Here is an 18,635-nt window from a genome sequence, read left to right as displayed (position 1 = left end):
TTCAACCTAATTCTCCAAGATGCAAAATGATTAATACAAATTTAAGTTCTATTCATATTAGAGCTCCTAGTTTTGTTAATCTTGATAAAGAAATAGGTGAGAATGTTGCTAATGATGAAAATGTTGATCCTAATATTTCTGATGATGAATACATGAATATGTTGATGTTGACAATTATTTATCTAAATAATTTTCCAATGCATTAATCCTAACTCCAAGTAACAAACAAAGTGACTCATCATTACTAGAGCATGGTTCTTGTTTGGAACTTGTGATAGCTCCATCTACTATTCTTGATGTCACTCCTATTGCATGTTTTCCACCTTCCCAAAACAATGATGAGAAAGATTGAGGGAAGGATGTTGTGCATGATTAGCTTCATTAGCATCATAGATTCTCTCTCTCTCTCTCTCTCTCTCTCTCTCTCTACCTTTCTTATTTGTGATCTTCTTCTATTTATCTCTCTATTCTTCTATTTGTTGTCCCTAGTGTTGTCTACTTGAGGATGATGCATTGTATTGAGATCTCTTTTGGTCTCTTCTATGTTGACTCAAAAGACACATGTGCCCTTCTTCCATGGTGGTTTTGCTTTCTTTGGGGGATGAGGACAATTCTAAGTATATATATATATATATATATATATATATATATATATATATATATATATATATATATATATATATATATATATATATATATATATATATATATATATATATATATATACATACATACATACATAATTTATCATAAAAAGCATACCGACCCAAGAGTTAAGTGAAACCACCCCATTTTTGGTATTTTATGTTCATTATTCTTTGATTTGTCCTCTCTTGGGGGATTATTATTGTGATAATGTGCTTGTCTTTCTGGGTGTATCCTACCTTAAAGCAATTTCTCTTGATATAAGTGTATGCAATAATTTTAACATGGGGGCATACACTCAGCTCAATGATTCTCTCTCTTGCATATCTTGATACTTAAATACATAGAAAACGTTGTCTTTTGGTTTGTAATTTTGGGTATTTTTTATTTTCATGACTCATAGAAAGAGAACCTTACTATTTTACAATCATGGTTCTCTCTTTATCTTTCTCTCATGATGTCCCTTTTATCTTATTATCAAAGTTGTGATATCCTAAAGTCCATTGGGGGCTTGGTGTATCTTGACTCCTTGATGACTTGGTGAAAGGTTTTCAATGTGAACCCTTTGTACATTACCAAATGTATGATTGACTTCATACGCCCACTAAATTGGGGGCTAAATGTAGTTTATTGAAATTGCACCCTTGTACAATTTTGACCACATTAGGTCCCCACCTTAGCGTTTGGGCCCCTTGGCTTGATTGGGACCTAATTATGCTCATGCACCTCAAGAATTTCATTTTTTTTAACTTTTTCCATGCACATAGCACCTCATCCTATCCCTAAAAAGTGGTAGGACTAGGGGCTATGTCATAGTCCCCCCTAAATTGGGCCCCATTTGACCCCTGGGTCCTATTTCAAAATTGAGCGGGATTTATCTTTTTGTGTTGGCTCATGTAAGTAAATTAGCAATTTATCTAATGGGAAGGTATAAAAGGAGGTTTCCCCCTCTTATTTTGACGTCCACACATGAAATCATGCACACATGAGATCAAGCATTCAAGCATTCAAGAGCAATTGAGCATTAATCAATCTTCCTTCAAGATTTGGAGTAGGAATAAAGTCAAGATTCAAGCATTGAAGTAGACATCATTCATCCTATTTTGGTGAAGACTTCATCAAGCCCTAATTCCATGTGGAGACAAACAAAACTTCACAAGGAGTATATCAGTTGATTTTCAGTCATTATTCAACATCTCCCTCAAAAGGAGAATCTTCCATTACAACAATTTCAATTATCTTTATCTCAATTTCATGGTTAATTCCAAAACTAGGGTTTGACTTAAGGAAAACCCTTATTCCCAACCTATTTCCACTTATTTTTGTGTGCAAGAAAGAGGTATGGAGTTGTACTCTTCAGAATAGGCATTATTCACAGAGATGAATCAACCCTCTTTGACACGGGAAAAAGTAGGAAGACCAAGGCTACGAGCACATCGATCTTGACATTTTTGGATTTTTTCAGGGATCGGATACAAATATGCATATACATCTTAGATCTAGGTGCATGTGAATATCCCACGTTTGTATCTTACTATTTTCTTAGTTTTACCTTCATTTTTCAGAACTTTACCTTAATTCGATATTTCAACTCACAAAAGAGGAAACCCCAAATCATTAGGATGTATGAACATTTAATTAAATGCATTTGAATGAAATTTGATATTAAATTAGGACATGTGTATGTATAAATTTCAATATTTCTTAAGGGGACACGTACATTTAGGATGTATATATCTAATTTTAAATGCACATTCATAATTTGTAACTTATTTTTAAATAATTTAATATGCATGTAAAGTAAATTAAGATGTATGAACATTTAATTAAATGCATTTGTATCATATCTAAATTAGGATGTACAATTAGGAATTCTCTTAAGGGGATATTTAAATGTATCTAAGATACATATAATTAAAAATCTAAAATGTACACACATTTATAATTTGTATGTATGTCAATGTATACATACATCTGTCGAGAAAATGGTGTCTCAACCTTGCATTTACATGAGATTACTATTTATAGTAAATTCTAATTTGAGCATGAAATGGTGTGAAATTCTCTCAAAAGCTTGTAGTTGATTAGATAAGCATGCCGATAAATTTTTGTCACAAGATCACAACTAGTTTTTAAGATAGTAAAGTTTCCATTTTGGAGGGGTGCAATTAAATGTTTAAACTTAATTTTGGGGACTTTAGACCCTCTGAAATTCCTTTAAAAGTGAGCATAAATTGTGTAGTGGTTTATGAGGAAAAAGAGTACTTTTTGAACTTTCTATCTTTTCAAACGATTCGTCAATCGGACACATAGTTCACAAGTTATGGCCTCTGAAAGTTTGGACTCCTAACATAGGAAATATGATTTGCATAAAACACATAAATGAGATGTGAAAGGGAGGGACACGTGTTTATGCAATTTTTAACATGTCATAGGGAATCTATATTGGAGATAAGTTTGGCTATAGTTTATTGGGTGGTTTTAAACCATGGTTTTATAATACCATTTGACAGATTCTCGAATTGTATGTCCTTTATATGAGGTGTGAAAGATAGAGGTTGTGTGTAAGAGTCTTGTGGCTATTGAGTTAACTCTTAATCTCTGATTAGTGGTACTCCTATGAAGAGATTGATTTGCAAGTATATTGTAATCTATTTTTTAATGTTGAATAATATATTGGGTGCCTTTTGGAATGTGGGGTTTTTCTCCCAAAAGGGTTTTCTCCACGTAATTCACTGTATTGTGGTATGAATGTTATTTATGAGTATTTCTATTAACTTTATCTAACTGTTGTGATGATTTGTAAAAGTTTTTGCATTACTCTCCTGATGTAGTCAAGGTAGGGAGATCCAATGAAGGACATCCCCACCTTGTAGCCTAAACACAAAACACCATGCAAGATACTTGTACAACCAGTAACACAACACCATATAAAGCAGAAAGAGAAACCGATAACATGACCAAAATACATAACAGGTAAATATTATGAACAATTCTTATGATAGTTTAATGAATTACATACGCCACATGCTAGACCGTAGCCCAGGATTACAAACAATGCTTACAACACAAATCTAAGATCTTTAGATGATCTACTCATCAATTCAGCCTTTGATAATAGTATGCCCGGTTCAACACTAATCCAGACCTCAGCCCCTTCCGGGCCTCAGTCCCTCATGACCAGAATCTCATCAGTAACTACAACTTCACTCGATCACTTATTTCATGAACCTTTGTCCCACAAAATGAATCTCCAAACTTCCTCTTTATACCATCCGCAAGCAATAACAAATCGATCAACTCAACCAAAGACTAACTGGTTCATGATGAAATGTATGAACAAAACAGGTCGGCCCAAATCACCAGGAACATCTCCAAAATGCATAGAACTTCACACATATCTCCAAAATTACCTTTCAAGGGCCAAATAAATATCGCACAACGATTTGCAAGTTATAGAAAACAATCACAACCCAATTCAGCTTCATTCAACTTGCTACAAAATCTAACCAGTAAAAACACACCAATACTAGAATGATACCAGAATCGATATCTCACCAGAATCAATCCTAATTCCATTAATCTCTAATATGTGTAAGAAAATGAACTCAAGATGATAAATCCAAATACGCAATGCTAAATCCACAAAATGCAATGATCTCCAAGCAATTCCACTGCTAACAACTCTAACTAGTTTGAACTACTTTGATGCTCCTGCAACAAATTTTGAACACAATGTACCACTAAGAGGGGGAGGGGGTGAATTAGTGGTTCTCAAAACTTTTCCCTTAAGCTCTCCTTTGTGAGAATACCAGTTTGTGAATCAAACACAATGCAGACTAACTCCAATACACACACACACACAAGGACACATCACATAACACCAACATATATGAGGAAAACCTAAGATGGGAAAAACCTCAGTGAGCAATGTTGCTAGAGTCTATTGCTCCAATCCAACCTCACAACAAACACCGTTACAAAGTTTAGGGCACCAACCCAAGGAGCACCAACCCCTAACTTTAGGGCACTAACCCAAGGAGCTACAACCCTTGCACTGAGCTACAACTCAATGTTCAAAATGTAAACATTAAATACATAAGTGGTTATCTTGTTACAAGTGGATCTTGCAACCATTATATATCTCTTTCTCTATCGGTGAGATACCTTCTCTGCTTCACTGACTCACTTCTCTGCTGCTCTTCACCTGTTGCTTCTCTGCTGATAAGTGCCACTAGTTTGTCTCTCTTTAGCCTCCTTCACTTCTTCTCTGCCAGTATGAACACTACCAATTTTTCTCTCCAACCGGTTGAATGCTTCAACCCAATTCTCTCTTACTTCCACTCTCTTCATAGATGCTCGTTGAGCACTTGGCTGATTTGTTCTTGCTTGCAGAAGTCTTCAACTTTGCAATCACCCTGTATTCTTCTATTCAGTAACACTAAACATTCTCTTCGGCCGCACACTTATAGTCCGGTTTTCCCTCCAAAAACCAATTCAAAATATAGCCGGTTAAGGTTTCCTCCCCATCCTTGAGGCAAACTAGATCTAATCAGATCTTGTATGATCTGATCTTTTTGACATCTGATTGCACAACTCTGCCATATTTGCATCTCTTGGATCCTGCCTTCCATCTCTGGTGACTTTCTTTTTACCCTAATAGCTGATCTTTGGTCAATCACAAAAGATTTGTTGTGTTGTTTCCTCTATTGCCTCGATCTTTTCAATCACTCTTGGTTGACTTGTAGTTGTCATCCAAACCTCAAGGCTCAAACCCTTGCAATCACTCTACAACATGTCCCGTGATTTGTGTGACCTTTCATTAAAGTCGACCAACCTTGCAAAAACCCTATCAATGTACATTCCATCTTTATCCAAATGCAGGTTTGCCACGTTGACTCCATGTGGTGTCCATATCGACTAACTGCCAGCTTGGCATTTCAAGTCGGTCCAAGTAGGATCACCGACCAACCACTCTATCAGTTCTTTACTTCTGCCTATTTGCTAAGCCTTCTAGTATCAACCATTTTACCGATTACCTTACCATATCTGCTCTCATCTTGAATAGTCGATGGAACTCTCAAACTAGTCTCCAAACTGGTAAATCTAAAGTATGCTCATTCCCACAAGTGGGAAATCTTCTGAAACTGCACCTTGCTTATATAATTGGTGGACTTATATACCAGTTTCCACTCTTGATGACACCATGTCATCAACCTTCACAAGACTCCATCTTCTTTCAGTGAGGTTAGATTCGTATGTTTACATCTACTCATGCTTTCTTCCTGATCAATGTTGTTCCTTCCTCTGCTGGTTTGTCAAGGTGACAAACACTTCACACTTCCTCTGTATTGGCATCTCAATCATGCCTTCCATCTCTTCACTCTTATCTCTCCAAACTATAATTCCCTTAATGCATAATAGGAGATAAGCTCCACTTACTTGGTGGAGTAACACCATCTGCTTCCTGTCATATGCTCATGTGATTTCCCTATTATGCAGCATCTCTCCAAGCAAGCACATGTGAATTGATGTGAGCACATTCATGGTCAGTCATTACTTCCCATGATGACTGCATCTTCATCCAGTGGGAGTCCTGTTGTTCTGCAACCTCACAGCATACCGGTTCATTCTTCTCTTCTAGTGTTGATGTGATTCAGATAATATTCTGCCTCTTCATCACAAACAACCACTCAAACACCTTTCTATCTCATCACACTAGTCAGGCACTAACTTGTTGCACTGGTGACTCCTGAGGTCATCTTCCTTACCATTACCGATGTTCTACAACACAATGGGATATGCAAGACTACTTCATAGCAGTGTTGCATATACATCTCTACTACTAAGGGTCATCCCATACCTGTTGACATCAATGGCAACACAATGTGAATAATCTCCCCATTTGGCATTGATGTCAACATATGTAGTTTCCGACATACTACAAAATTCTTCTCCTCCTTTGACACAATGACAAAGGGCCCTATCAGGATATTATTTCTCTTTGTATGTACTGGTCACTAACAAGAAATTTTTCTCCCCCTTTGTCTTTATTGGATGTAACACTTCCTTATTATGCCACTTGTTATCTTATCACTGATTGTTACATCTTCTCAAGTCACAGCACTTGAGGTGGGGAACATAATAATCAACTGACACTAGTTGAGTATGCAAGTCTGATGCATACCAATTGTTGATGTGTCAGTGAATATTACTCACCTATCAGTCAACCTGCAACACTTCTGCAATTTCCATCTCCTGCAGTTAGGGTAGTCAGTATCCTTGCAAGTTCAAGCAAGTTGGCTCTTCATTATGAGACTCTTCATGATGAGAACTTGAACTCCCCCTGAGTCATACATCTCAGGTTCTTATCTTTGGTCAGGTACAGTACCGAGACTTCAATCTTCTCCATATACCATTTTAGTTGAGTATGTGTGATCATCAGATGATCCTTCAACTCCATTGTATCCACCACAGCCTATGACATGATCCTGGACTTACACAATGCCAGAAAATGTTATCATCATGCCAAGAATCAAAACTGGTTAGCCCAAAAGCATGCAAGCCTACATGATCAATCATGGGGCCAACATATGTCAATTAGGGAGTTTCCAATACCACGTGAGACATAAACTAAACATTCCATGCTACTGGGGTTATTGCAATGATTTCCAACATCCTTGTCTTACATAACCTATTTTTCATTCATGCCGGTAACATCCTACACATACCGGTTAACACCTGATATTGATCAGTAGGTGTGTAGATAGGAAAACTTCTACACACACTTGTCATCTTCTTCCTTCATACTAGAAACAACATGGCTTTCTATGTTGCCTTCATTACTGAAGGGGTGAATGATAAATTCAATGTTCTACTCCCCCTAAGATCTTGCATCTCTTTTAGACTTTAGGAGATATCACCTGTACAGTAAATGCACAAGGCCGGTCCATGGTCTTCTTCCTCCATACTTGCTTAATCTCATTCTTCTCCCCATTTTCAGACTTGGGAGTAGGGTTTCCCTTCTTCTGCTGATGGGGCCCTTCCATTTTGGTCTTTTCATTACAACCGGAAATAGTGCTATAGTAGCACACAACATCCATGCTAACCTCATGACAAGGGATGCTTCTAATGTACCAGTTCACTCTTCTTCTTCTTGTCATGTCATTGTAGCCATCAGCCGGTCTCCTTGGATACCTTGCTAGAGCAGGAACACCACTCATCTTGTTCCATGCAAGTCTTTTCTTTCCATATGCTCTATTTTCACTTTTCTACAAAGCAAGGCCATTTTTCTGGCCCCCATGTGACTACAGGTTCCTCTTCCTGCACTCAAACTCTGTATGGCTAGATCCAATGTAGTTATAACAAACAATTTTTGCATAACTGGGAGACAAGTCATGCATGTATCTACTTCTGGGTACACCTTTCCCATAGGCATTATTTCTATGAGATCCTACATTATCCTTTTTGGATCTCTTTCTACATTCCCTTATCATATAGCCATAATCATTGAATGTAAAGTAGTAACTGGTAAATGATGGCATATGACTTACACATTTGCTTTGCCATGCATGAGGAGATCTTGTTGGTTTTGCATCCCCATCTTTTCCTTTTTGAGAATGGACCCTTGGTTGTCCATTCTGAGCACCTCTTTCATCTAATCTCTTCTTCTTCTCCCACACTTGCTTCCCCCTATGGGTGGTAGCATTTCTTTTCCATCTACCAGTGGAGGGTCTCCTTTGCTACTTCCTCATCTTCTTACTTCCGGTGAGGTTTTCTTCTCCTATCTTCCCCTTACCTTTGGGATCTGTATGAAGATACCTTCTTGCAACATTGATCTTCATTTTTGTCTGCAAGTCCACACCAGTTGTGGTCAGGTCAACCTTCTTTAGAGGAACATTTCTAACTGGAGAGGTCTGGCCTTTGTTTTCTTCAAGCAGCCACTGAAGATTTTTGTCTTTTATCTCTAGCTGAGAGGCTAGATCTTCACATCGACATTTCTTGGTGTCTTTTGCCTGAGTCTTCAACTCTGAGATGCATTTCTCAAATTCTTCAAGGCATTTGACCAACTAGTTCTGCTCCACAATAGCAACATCCTTGAATAGCTTGTATTCCCTTCTAACTCTATTGAGTTCTTCAAGTGTATTTACAAGCTCTCCTTCAAGGTCAACTTCTGCTACTTCTTCATCATCAGAAGAGTCTTGATGGCAAGATCTATCTATCATGTCTTCCTCTTCATCATCATCACTGCTCAACAAATCTTGTTGAGGAGAATGGTTTTCCTGACCACTTTCAGATTCTTCAGCCACAAAGAGTTGAGCTCCTTCTTCCTCACTGTTGTGGCTACTAGCAGATCTATCCTCCTCATCCAGATAAATATGAGAGGTATTTCTCATATTTTCTTTGATTTCTAGTTCTACAGTTGAGGGTTCATTTCCATAGAGCTTCTTCAATCTTTCCCATAAGCTCTTTGTTGTATTACACTTGTCCACTTGTGAAGAGACATCACTAGTGTGTCCACTGAAAATAGCCTTAATGGCTTCTTCATTGCATTGGTTTCTTCTTTCTTCTACAAATCCAGTAGGAAGACTGGCCTTTCTAGGGAGACCATCAACTACTGACATCCATACATCCAGCCCTAAAGAGGATAGGAAAACTTCCATTCTACGACTCCAAATAGAAAAATTTGAACCATTAAATACTGGAGCAGAGATAGACACTAAACAAACCATTGTGTCCTTAAGCTAAAATCTACCCAAGTTGGAGAACAGTCTTCTAATTGGGACCTAGGCTTTGATACCAATTATTGAACACAATGTACCACTGAGAGGGGGAGGGGGTGAATCAGTGGTTCTCAAAAATTTTCCCTTCAGCTCTCCTTTATGAGCATACCAGTTTATGAATCAAACACAATGCAGACTAACTCCAATACACACACACCCACAAAAGGAGACATCACATAACACCAGCATATACGAGGAAAACCCAAGATGGGAAAAACCTCGGTGAGCAATGTTGTTGGAGTCTACTGCTCCAATCCAACCTCACAATAAACACCATTAAAAATTTTAGGGCACCAACCCAAGGAGAACCAACCCCTAACTTTAGGGCACCAACCCAAGGAGCTACAACTCAGTGTTCACAATGTAAACATCAAATACATAAGTGGTTATCTTGTTACAAGTGAACCTTGCAACCATTATATATCTCTTGCTCTATCGGTGAGATACCTTCTCTGCTTCACCGACTCACTTCTCTACTGCTCTTCAGCTACTACTTCTCTACTGATAAGCGCCACTAGTTTGTCTCTCTTCAGCCTCCTTCACTCCTGCTCTACCAATATGAACACTACCATTTTTTCTCTCCAACCAGTTGAATGCTTCAACCTAGTTCTCTCTTACTTCCACTCTCTTCACAGATGCTTGTTGAGCACTTCGCTGATTTGTTCTTGCTTGCAGAAGTCTTCAACTTTGCAATCACCCTATATTCTTCTATTCAGCAGCACTAAACATTCTCTTCAGCCACCCACTTATAGTCCAGTTTTCCCTCCAAAAACCAATTCAAAATATAGCTAGTTAGGGTTTCCTCACCATCCTTGAGGCAAATGAGATCCAATCAGATCTTGCACGATATGATCTTTCTGACATCCGATTGCACAACTCTGCCATATTCGCATCTTCTAGATCCCACCTTCCATCTCTGGTGACTTGCTTTTTAACCTAATAGCTAATCCCTTGGTCAATCACAAAATATTTGTCGTGATGTTTCCTCTATCACCTCGATCTTCTCAATCACTCTTGGCTGACTCGTAGTTATCATCCAGACCTCGAGCCTCAAACCCCTGCAATCGCTCTACAGCATGTCCCATAATTTGTGTGACCTTTCATTAAAGTTGACCAACCCTGCAACAACCTTGTTGATGTACATTCCATACTTATCCAAATGTAGGTTTTCCACGTTGACTCCATGTGGCATCCATATAGACTAACTGCCAGCTTGGCATTTCAAGTCGATCCAGGTAGGATCACCGACCAACCACTCTATCAGTTCCTTACTTCTGCCAGTTTGCTAACCCTTCCGGTCTCAACCATTTTACCGGTTACCTTATCATATCTACTCTCATCTTGAATTGTCGATGGAACTCTCAAATTGGTCTCCAAACTAGTAAATCTAAAGTTTGCCCATTCCCACAATTGGGAAATCTTCTGCAACTGTACCTTTCTTATATAACCGATGGAATTATATATCGGTTGCCACTCTTGATGACACCATGCCATCAACCTTCATGAGACTCCATCTTCTTTCTGTGAGGTCAGATTCCTATGTTTGCATTTACTCAGCCTTTCTTCCTAATCAATGTTGTTCCTTCCTCTACCAGTTTGTCAAGGTGACAAGTACTTCACACTTCCTTTGTACTGGCATCTCAATCATGCCTTCCATCTCTTCACTCTTATCTCTCCAAACTATAATGCCCTTAATGCATAATAGGAGATAAGCTCCACTTACTTGGTGGAGTAACACCATCTGCTTCTTTCCATATGCTCATGTGATTTCCTTGTTGTGAAACATCTCTCCAAGAAGGCACATGTGAACTGATGTGAGCACATTCATGGTCAATCGTTGCTTCCCATGATGACTGTATCTTCATCCGGTGGGAGTCTTGCTGTTCTGCAACCTCACAACATACCGGTTCATTCTTCTCTTCTAGTGTTGATATGATTTAGATAATATTCTACCTCGTCATCATAAACAACTGCTCAAACACCTTTCTATCTCATCACACAAGTCAAGCACTAACTTGTTGCACTGGTGACTCTTGAGGTCATATTCCTTACCATTACTGGTGTTCTGCAACATAAGGGGATATGCAAGACTACTTCATAGCAGTGTTTCATATACATTTCTACTACTGATGTTCATCCCATGTCGATTGACATCAATGACAACACAATGCCAACAACAGACTCTCATGGTTAATTGAAAAGTGATTCCTATCACTTGATCTAGTTCAATGATCTATCAGAAGGTACTTGCAACTACCTTAGGGGTTCTATGGTTTGACTACAGATTCTGGTTGCCTCTCCACGGTGATCTATCAGATCGACCCATAGCCTGGTTTAGTCAACGATCATTCCAAGTCTCCACCCACTAACTGCCTCAAGATCAAGCTCTAGGATCGGTGGTCTATCGGCAAACCTTGCAGTGCCTCACGCTTGGTGATCTGAACAAGTATATAAGCTACCTCAACTTCCTCTTCAACCAACCGGTTCACAATCAACACTCTCTCCAACAACAAGTTCAATACCATCTCTGATACCATTTGATGCAGTCAAGGTAGGGAGATCCAATGAAGGGCATCCCTTCCTTATAGCCTAAACAAAAAACACCATGCGAGATACCAGTAATTGGTAACACAACACTAGATAAAGAAGAAAGAGCAACACGTAACACAACCAAAATACATAACTGGTAAATAGTATGAATAATTCTTATGATAGTTTAATGAATTACATATGCCACATGTTGGACCGTAGTCGGGGATTACAAACAATTCTTACAACACAAATCTAAGATCCACAGATCATCTACTCATCAATTCAGCCTCTGGTAACAGTCTGCCCGGTTCAGTACTGATTCGAACCTCAACTCCCTTCGGGCCTTAGTTCCCCAGGACCAGAATCTTGCTGGTAACTACATCTTTTCTCGATCACTACTTTCTCGAACCTTCATCCAACAAAATGAATCTCCAAAGTTCCTCTTCATACCATCATCAAGCCATAACAAATCGATCAAGTTGGCCAAAGACTAACCAGTTCATGATGAAACATGTGAATAATAGCATGTCGGCACAAATCACCAAGAACATCTCCAAAATGCATAGAACTTCACAAAAACCTCAAAAATTACCAGTCAAGGCCCAAATAAATATCGCACAAAGGTCCACAAGTTACGAAAAACAATCACAACCCAATTAAACTTTGCTCAACTCACTGCAAAACCTAACCTGTAAGAACACACCAATACTGGAATGATATTGGAAATGGTATCTCATAGGAATCAAATCCTATTGCCATGAATCTCTAATATGTTTAAGACAATGAAATCAAGATGATAAATCCAAATCCACAATGCTAAATCAACAAAATGCAATGATCTCCAAGCAATTCCACTGCTAATAGCTCTAACTAGTTTGAACTACTCTGGTGCTCATGCATCACCTCCTCTCAAGGTTAGTCTAGGAAGTTGGTCCACTACTTAACTTCCTTACAAGTGGTATTAGAGCTTGATCACCTTTGGTTTCAATTGTGGGTTGTTGGGTTTTTTTAACTAACCTAGATTTGAGTGGGAGCTTGTGCATAAAACACTTTTTGATCTTATTGCAAGAATTTTCAAATGGCAAGTTTGTCAGGGAAAATAGAGGTGGAGAAATTTAATGGAACAAATTTTGAGATGTTGAAGTTGAAGATGGAAGATTTGCTAATAGATTGAGATCTATGGGATGTTGTTGATGTGAATGTCCAAAGGCCCTCAGATCCTACTATGGCGGCTCAGTATGATGTTATGGATCAAAAAGCCAAGGGTCTAATCAAATTGTGCCTGATAGACTCTATTCTAATCAATGTCCATGAAAAAAACTTTGCAAAGATGCTATGGACTAAACTTGGTGAAATGTATCAAGATAGATCTTTATTAAATCAGATTTTATTGAGGAATAAATTATATTCCTTGAAGATGGAAGAGGGTGTATGAATTACAGACCACCTGGAAGCATTCAATATGTTGGTTGCTCAATTAGTATCTATAAATTTTAAGATGAATGAAGACGAGAAATGTCAGATCTTGCTTTGTTCTTTTCTTGATTCATGGGATTGTATTGTTATGTCTATCGGTAGTATAGTTTTTTATTTTGAAGTTAGAAGATGTGGTGGGTGCCTTGATTGGTGAAGAGATGCAGAAGAAGGTATCCCTCATTTCAAAGGAAGCCCTAACTGTTCATGGAAGACCTAAGGAGAAAGGCAAGAAGAATGAAAAGCGTGAGAAGTCCAAATCGAGAGGGAGATCAAAATCTCCTGTAAAGTCCAAAGTCACTTACTAGAATTGCGGTAAACTAGGTCACATCTATAAGGACTGCAAAGAAGAAAAGAAGAAGAAAAAGAAGAAGTTTGATTATGATTCTGAGTCCAAGAAGAAAGATGGTGATGCATTTATTATATCTTTGATGACTCATGCAGGTAATGATGTCTGGTCAATTGACTCAGGTGCATCTTTTCATATGACTTGCAATAGAGATTGGTTTTTTTAATATGAAAAATTTAATGGAGGTAAGGTGTACTTTGGTGATGATTCACATTTAGACATTGTTGGTCAAGGTAAAATTAGAACCAGGTTTTCTAATGGTAGAATAAAAAGGATTAATGGTGTACTACATATCCCTAGATTAAAATGAAATTTGTTATTTGTGAGAAACTTGATAGATGCGGGTGTGCAGGTAGTCTTTTTGTAGTACCCACCAACAAACCCTAGGGAACTTACACTAACCACCTAGAAATGGCGTAATTTTTTTTGTTAATTTTTTTGTTTATTAATTAAGTTTCCATTATACTTACTCTAAGCAGCATGATTAAGAATTATTTCACTTAATCTCATCTTAGTGTTGAATCTTAAATATTGATTGCCCAACTATGCTCATGACATAAGCGGAAACATGATTGCAAAGTCACATATAGCTCCCTAGGGCATATTGACAGCACCACTTAATTACATACTAACTTTGTGATTCTTAGTCCATGCAGTAGATTTGCAATCAACATGACAATACATATATGCACTTAATGATCTAGCTATCATAATGTCTCCACATGAGGGTTTGCTACATAGGTTGTCCTCTAATCTCTCAATGCATTCTACTATCCATAATTCTTAGTAACTACTTAACTGCATATGAAGTAAACCACTCTATATACTATCCCCTTCTAGGAACCTAAACTGATCAATCCTACAAGTCTACATGTCTTAGGCTACCTAATGCATTGGTACTTTATACTCTTTCTAGTGCATGACACCAAATAAAGAGCTTCTATCATATGCACATTACTTATGATTACACATTCTATGTCTACATGATTACAATTCATTCAACTAGATGATCTATCACACCATGCAATGTGTAATTACTAACTCTCATCCTACAACATCCATGCTACTAAATGCTTATGCCTTAACATGTAAAGGAAGATCTCCTACTACCATTATCTTATTGTTTCAATTACTTCCCACAAGCAACATACATCACTTAAATACCATACAACCTAGTACTACCATTAAGTTAACTGGACTATTGCGGGGCATACACATAATGCATCACCTATAAGCCATTCAATCTATTGCTGTCCTAAGATTCATGCATACTAGCTTATCTATATTTATTTATGAATATTGACATTGTCTACACATTTATTGTCGTATTGATGCCACCATACTAATGAGTTTATAATCATTTATATCCCTTAATGTAGTCAATCTTCTAAGCCTTGCTGTAATTTCCAGCCACTCAGCCAATTTAGTTTCCATGATGCTAACTAATATCTTTATTGTGTATGTCATGTTTTCTACTTCTAACATTAATGGCTTGATGAGGTCTTGTTTAATAATCATTACAAAGGTTTTAGATTCTCATAGACATGATCTAACATCTAATTATATTGTATCCACATATGCATGAAAATACCTCATTCCATACATTGACTCACTCCATAGTTAGCGACATAACATGATGAAAGTAAACAAATACATCTTTTCTACATTACCACATGGAACTAACTATATGTATATATCCATTACATGTCATGATAATGTCACATAATTGTTCAAATTTCTACTCCAAGGCTATTTCCATTATGAGCACATAAGATACAGCTTACTAAGTACATTACAACCTAAATATGATGGTCTCATCACAAGTGTTTAAGTCCTTACAAATGTTTACAATATTGTCCAAAAGTAGCATAACAATTCCTAATTCAATGATACATATGAAGAACTGCATTGAATGCCTAAGTCTAATGTATAATCATTGATACACTACATACTACTATTACATAGTCTATATGATCATAAGATTTATTCAATATTTTAAATGGTTCCAACACTATTATATAACAAGTACATCTCATAATCCATAAAGGTTGATACATAAATATTCTCCATAGAATCCATATCCATCATGAAGAAAGATCCAAGTCCATGCACAAGAAGCACGGAAACAAGATGGGAAAAACCCCAATGGAAAAAATCTCCAACTACCTGACCAATATGGAACCTACAATGAACCACCCCTTGAGCTAGGAGATGTTTCTAGGTCCCAACTGACACAATAAACCTAGGTTGACACTTTTAACCAAAGGGACTTTCACCAATAGACTTTCACACACACACAACCACACACCAATGCAAACAATCATCAAGAAAACTCAAGAGGCCAACACAACATCAATACAAAGATGCAAAAGTGAAACATAAGGGGAAAACATGTAGAAGGGAGTTTCATCACATGCCAAACCAATAACAAGGCACTAGCCCAAGGGAATGTGGAGCCATATCAACCTTTGAGAGACCAAGGCATATTCACTTACCATCTCTACAGTCTTCTCAAGCTCAGCCAAAAACATCCTCCTTTGGACTGATTCATGAGGCACTATCAATTTTATTATCTTTTAATTGTCTAACTACCCATACCCATTCATTAATTACTTATCACTTGATTAAAATATAGTAAACTCCCTTATGCCCATGAGGTTTGGACTTTACGTGTCCTTGCAAGGAATCTCATAATAGTCCATATGTTGTGACCCCTGAGTATCATAAAAGAGCCCACTCCCTTTACATGGACCCATAAGAAACAATACAAGAGGCTCAAGATTAGAGAATAAAACTAACATAAAACACATTATGCAACACCCAACTGAGTGTAGATGCATACCTAAGAAACTCAAATGTCAACACATGAGAAAAGATGAGCCTGTCGACCCAATAAAGATATACTTGAATTCATTGAGGTGCTGCAACCAATTAAACACAATTCAACAAGGTCTTCACTCTTGCTATCATAAATTTCAGCAGTAAAAATAATTCAACTTCTCATGATAATAGCATCATGAGGCATTTCTAAATGATATTTTAATCTTGCATCAAACAAAGAATGAAATCTGAAATTAAAATTTAATACAAACCATACCTAAATAAATGGCCTCCGGTTCCCAAGGCAATAGGCACAACACAAAGACTCCCATAGTGAAAAAAATAATAAAACAAGTTGGGACACCGATCATATCACAATTAGCACGCGCTATCACTCGCGGGCTCTCCCCAAATCACAGATAACCTTCACAAATAAACACATATAGACCCCTTGGTTGAACATTAACTGACTCTTACAACAAATAAACATAAACAAACGAATTGAACAAACAATTTAAACAATCAAATAACTATCGTCGATTACATAAATACATATATCAAAACCATGACATACTCAAGCAATTCGAGCAGGAGATACAATTCGAATTTAAAAAATAATATGAGAAAATCACATATTCTTAAACACTATATTGCTGCCCAACCATCGAATTGGGTAGTTGAAGCACAAATGAATGGATCATTAATGAATTCATAATGCAAACAATAGACTAAAACTAAATTTCGTAATTAATAATGCAAGCTAGGTGAATGAATTTTACACCCCATGCATTTGTAGGTGGGATGAAAATATTTATAGCAGAGGACATAAAAAAAAACTATAGGTTCAAATTAAAGCATGGTGGTGTTGTGCAGCAGTACACAAGACGATATGAGTGGGCCGCTTCACCCACCATATCATGGGTGGTGTTGCTGCACCACCACGATATTGGTGGTGTCTTGGCACCACCATGTGGTGGGAAGTGCTAAGCACCTCCACCAGATGGTATCACCATGACAACACCATGTCATGGGGGTGCAGGTACCCACCACGATATGGTGGATGATGGTATGATGAAAGAATACAGATCTGGTCAACTACTAAGAGGGGGGGTGAATCAGTAGAAAGAAAACTTGATACACTTTCACCAAACTCAAAATCAACCTCTCAAGACAAACACTAAATTGACTGGCTTCAACACTGAACTACAAATGCAATAATACTGACAAGATTAACCAGTTAACTGTTATAATAGATTAACAGTAAAACAACTTGAAACTCATAAAACCTTTTACCTTGATCATTCAAATACTTTACCGACAATAGTTAAAACATGTTTTAGTTTGTTGCCGATTGTCATAACATGTCAAAGTGGATTTCGCAGTTAAGCAATTGAACATTAAACATAACTACAAAAACATTCACCACTTGACACCATATTTTTGACGTGGAAAATCAAATGGGAAAAACCATGGTGGAGATGAATACCTACAAGTATTATAAACTCTTATGAAGTTCACCCTCTTAAAGCTTTACAAAAAGTCTTGTTAAGAACAGATCCTATTAGAGACCACTCTATTAAGGGATTGCATGTAATGCCCTATTAAAAGCAATACCCTTTTAGGAGTAACCTTAGTGGAGGATTTAGAATCCAAGCTAATGGATCGCCTGGTTAGAGGATTTGAATAAAGAAGCTTGTTAGAGCTTACCCGGTTAGGGGACTTAACTGCTATAATTGTTAGAAAAAAATAGGGGTTTGCTGATCTGTTTGAATAGCTCACTACACTTGCTTGTTTAGATACTTTTCATGCTCCTATCTGCCATTACACCTACTACAAATACATTATTAGGTTTAGCAACCACTCTCTCACTCTCAACTACAAGTTTTCCAATGCTCAAACAAAACAACTCATCGACCTTATAAACAAATCAACAGATCAGTAACACATCACAAACCTAAACATCTCATAGAGATTACAAACAAATCGATTCAAGTATGACCATTGGATTACATAGAAAATAACATAGAAATCAA

Source organism: Cryptomeria japonica, chromosome 4, assembly GCF_030272615.1.
Source record: "Cryptomeria japonica chromosome 4, Sugi_1.0, whole genome shotgun sequence".
Lineage (NCBI taxonomy): Eukaryota > Viridiplantae > Streptophyta > Pinopsida > Cupressales > Cupressaceae > Cryptomeria > Cryptomeria japonica.
The sequence above is the reverse complement of the archived record's forward strand: the minus strand, read 5'-3'. Positions refer to the sequence as shown.